This window comes from Crocuta crocuta, unplaced genomic scaffold (assembly GCF_008692635.1).
Source record: "Crocuta crocuta isolate KB4526 unplaced genomic scaffold, BGI_CrCroc_1.0 scaffold129, whole genome shotgun sequence".
Taxonomy (NCBI): domain Eukaryota; kingdom Metazoa; phylum Chordata; class Mammalia; order Carnivora; family Hyaenidae; genus Crocuta; species Crocuta crocuta.
This window is the reverse complement of record NW_027551571.1, coordinates 5080554-5084998: the sequence shown is the minus strand read 5'-3', so window position 1 is coordinate 5084998 and position 4445 is coordinate 5080554. Positions and strand designations below refer to the sequence as shown.

Here is a 4445-nt window from a genome sequence, read left to right as displayed (position 1 = left end):
CAGATGCCACCTGGCCCTGTAGCACAGGCCACGCGCACCAGCCCATCTCTTTGCACTTGAGGCTGTCCTTTCTCAGAAGGCCCTGGTTCTTGCTTTTGGTTTCATTTCTTTTGTAAACTTTCGAAGATCTGAATTTTATATAGCCTTGCTGTTTGGGGCCTGACACTTTAAACGTGATGTCAGAGGAAGGATTCACGTCTGTTTTGCTAATGTGAAATTTTAATTTTTCTTTTCAGGTCAACTTTGTCGTGTGCCAGCTCTTCGCCTTGCTAGCCGCCATTTGGTTTCGAACTTACCTCCGTTCAAGCAAAACTAGCTGTTTTATAAGACATGTCGTTGCTACCCTTTTGGGCCTTTATCTTGCACTTTTTTGCTTTGGATGGTAAGTCATTATTTTGATTATATTTATTTATTTATTTTATTTATTTTTTTAAATGTTTTTATTTATTTGTAGGAGAGAGAGACAGCATGAGCAGGGGAGGGTCAGAGAATGGGAGTGACAGACTCTGAAACAGGCTCCAGGCTCTGAGCTGGCAGTCAGCACAGAGCCCGACGCGGGGCTCAAACCCACGAACCGCGAGATCATGACCTAAGTGAAAGTCGGACGCTTAACCGACTAAGCCACCCAGGTGCCCCTATTTTGATTATTTTTAAATGAAGACTTTGGACAGCTTTGCGAATTGAGTGAGTACAAAGATCCATTATGCGGGGTTTTGTTCTTACATTTTGCAGGTCAAGTTTTATATTTTTCAGTTTAATAGAAATTAAAATCAGAGTAAAGAAGGGGCTCTGTCTCTTCAGTTTGGGCTCGGAGGGCAGTTTACTATTCATAATGTATGACATCGGACAGACGAAGGAAGACATACAGACACATTTTTCTACCATGAGTAGTTCTTTTCACCTATTCTACACATCTTTTATGCCAAGACAAATAAACCATTTAAACTAGTTTTTTCTTTCTGCACAAGTGGCTTTGAAGAGTCCGGTAAAGCCCAACGATAGAACTCTATTACCATATTTTAGATTCTGCCCTTAGTAAAAAGAGGCTTTGTGTTTGTGTTTGGTGAGAAGAGTTCTTTCTGATGGAAAGCTGTGACTTCTGCACTTTCAGGTGTGTGTGTTCCCTTCCGTGCGCTCCCTTCCTAGCTCTCAGGGCTCCCCCGAGAGCCTTAAATACAGAAACACCAGGCTTCCTGTGGGTCGCAGGTGACTGGTCGTGTGATGGAGGAGATCGGGAGAAGAGACACAGTGTTGGCGAGGCTGNAACCCACGAACTGCGAGATCATGACCTAAGCGAAAGTCGGACGCTCAACCGACTAAGCCACGCAGGCGCCCCCCGAATCTTCTTTTTTAAGTGAGAGCTTTACGCTGCTCGCTCGCTTGCCTTCCAGTTAACGCGCTCACAGCCGAGGCCTCGCGGGCTCTCTCTTCCGCAGGCTCTTGTTGGGGACGGAGTTTCCCTGGGAGGCCACGCCGCACTCACTGGCGGTGTACTCTGCGCTCTCCGTGGCCGGGGGCAGAATCTGTGGCGCTCTGATAACGCCCCTGGGTTTGTGCTGGGATGCTGAGTCTCATTCTTGTGAGGGTTCGAATACGCTGGCATCTCTTAATCTGATTTTTGCCCCTGGCAATTGCAAATGTTTCCTAGAAACTAATGAAAAATCGGACAGGGATCGTTTGTCAGTCTCTGCCATCTGGCCGTGTGGCCAGTCCTCCGCCGGGCACTGCCAGGGGTACCTAGTGCGGAGGTATAGAGTGGTCTCTGTGGTCCCACCTGCGGCCCTTTCCGCTTCCTCGATGCCATCAAATGTGTATCCTCACAATTTCTCTAGGTTCCCAGGGGGGTTGATTTAAACCTCTCTTACATCATGCTGTGGGGGTAGTATATACATATATTTTATTTTAAACTTATATTGTCAACCTTTTCAAATGCAGATGCACAGAGAATAATGAGCCCTTGTATACCCCTTACCCGGCTTCGGCAGTTTTTTAAAATTCCTCTATTCTCATTTATTCCCTAACTTGTTTTTCTGGATTAATTAAAATTATATCCCAGCCTACGTATTTCACCCGTAGATGCTTCAGTACTTGTGTGATGCATTTTAGAGAGGGGTTGGGGAAGGCTTGTAGTTTGGAGCGGTCAGGTCCAAGGACACCATTCATGTTGTGGTCAGTGTGAACAGAGTAGAAAATTGGCACGTAAGTAGTATGTTTTGGGGCACAAGACACAGCGTTGCAGAGAGAAGTATGCTGTCTTCCATTAGAGGCCTGCGCTGAGCAGGTACTTTCTTGTCGCGAGCCCTTCTCACATGCTTCACACACTGGGCCGCGAGGAGCCTGACTTTATTTATACTCTTCAGTATTTCAAGTTACACATGAAATACTGTCTCTTTTTTTCTTGAAGGAGAAATGTTTTATATTTCTTTCTATGGGAAAAATGTTTTTAGCTTTTTTATTTATTTTGAGAGAGAGAGAGAGAGTGAAAAGGGGAGGGGCAGGGAGAGAGAGAATCCCAAGCAGGGTCCGTGCAGTCAGTGCAGAGCCTGATGTAGGGCTCGATCTCAAGAACCATGAGATTATGACCTGAACCAATATCAAGAGTTGGATGCCTAACCGACTGAGCCACCCTGGCGCCCCAAGAGAATTTTTTGGTACATCTCTGCAACTGGTTCAAATAACTATTTGCTAATTGGAATGTGAGAGGAGTAGAGTATCCTTTCAATTCGCAGTTCAACCCTCTGTTTTTAAGCTCAGCAGTCTCATAGCTGCTATTGATTTTGACAACTTACCTTTTGGAAGTCATATGTTAGTCCTTTGTAAATATTATTGATCATTTTACCTATTTCTGTTTTGTCTCAGCTTTTTTTTTTTTTTTTAAACCATCAACTACAAATTTCTTTTAACTGAGAATTTGCTTATACTTTATTTAGCCATCTCTGATAACCGCAGAGGGTAGTGGAATAGAGCTTAGACTCCCAAGTCACACCCGGATTCTGCCTGGGAGCCCTGTTACTTTGGACATGTTATTCAAACCCTTTTGGCTTCATTTCCTTATTTGTGAAAGGGGATCCATGATTATCATGAGACCCCAAAGGTGTAATACTACAGAGAGGAGCTAATCAGCACAGTAGCCGGCTCATTGTGAACCTGGAGAATCACCCAGGGTCCAAGGGCATTATCATTGTTGTCATCTGTCATTACCATCATCCATATTGGAAAGTTTAGGTTTATCTAATCTCTTTTTTCAGTATTTATCACACAGCATGTTTTGTTTTGTTTTTTTTCTTATCACATAGACTGTTGTTTTTCTGTCTTCCTCTCTATACTGGAAGCTCTCTGCAGACAGAGGCGGTGTCCCATTGAGTCTGTATTCTTAGTGCCCAGGAATTCCTGGCTGTGTTCCTAGTGCCCTAGTGCCTGTCAGATAGTAGTACACACGCTCCGTACAGATCAGTTGAACAATAGGGAAAGGTGTTTCTCAACCTTTTTTAAAATTGTGTTCTTCTTTGCTGAAAATAAAATTTATACCTGTGTGTGATTTGAAATTCAAAATGAGTAAGATGTGAAATCTAAAAACAAACTGAAAAAAATAAATAAAAACAAACTGAAGGCTTGAGATAAAGGATCCCTTTGTTTTCTAAGTCCTCGGGCTGCTTGAGAGGCTGCGAAGCCCAGTCTTTGGGTTCCCTCCCTCCCCGCCCCTTGAAGAGCCAGCCCGTGGGAGAGTTGCCCAGGAAGAAACAACTTGAGTTTTAACATCAGTTAGGGTGCTAGCTAGGTATGTGACTTTAGGACATAGTTTCCTCAGCTCTAGAATGATGAAGGTTGGATTATAATAGACTTTTAAGATACCTCCTGTCTTAAATTTCTGCTTTACTACTAATACTTCATAGTTGAGTGCATATCGTGTGCCAGATTCCCCAGTCAATACCTTTCATGGACTGTCTCTTAAGCCTGAAAAATACTAAGTGGCTACTTGGTATTTATTATGCTCAGTCTACTAAGGAGAACACGTGGGGGCGTATGAAGAAACTCCCTCCCCAGTGCTGTATACACGAGTAGAAAAGCAACTCGATGCTTGTGGTGGAGGTCTGGAAGTAGGTGGAACAGAGGTGAATGGCAGATCTGCCTCATACGGATAAACCTGAACTGTCACAGTAATAAAAGCCTGTACGGCGGGAGGCTGGCAGAGGGTTTGTTGCACCCCCAAAGATTGCCAAGCACGTTATCTGAACAGTGATGCCAGGGGAGGGGCATCTGAAGGCGATATAAGGACCGGCGCTGTTTGAGAAATAAAACCCTTAGCTTCTAAAGTTATTGTATATTCCTCACGTTCCAAGGAAACTTACTCATAGAAATAGAAAAAAAATATATCCCCAGGAGTCCTCAAAAAAATTTTTTTAAAACAAGTGTCTTTTTTTTTTTTTTTTTTTTTTTTTTTTGTT

General features: G+C 43.5%; 1 protein-coding gene across 2 annotated transcripts in view; it reads left to right on the top strand.

Annotated features, from left to right (window-relative positions):
• The first annotated feature begins 326 nt into the window (after window positions 1-326).
• The window catches only part of MBOAT2 (membrane bound glycerophospholipid O-acyltransferase 2), a 73812-nt gene continuing 69693 nt past the window's right edge, over window positions 327-4445 (top strand). For both annotated transcript variants that reach the window (XM_077751007.1, XM_077751013.1), the window contains exon 1: window positions 327-382. The gene's annotated coding sequence lies outside the window, so the exon portion shown is untranslated. The remainder of the gene's footprint in view (window positions 383-4445) is intronic.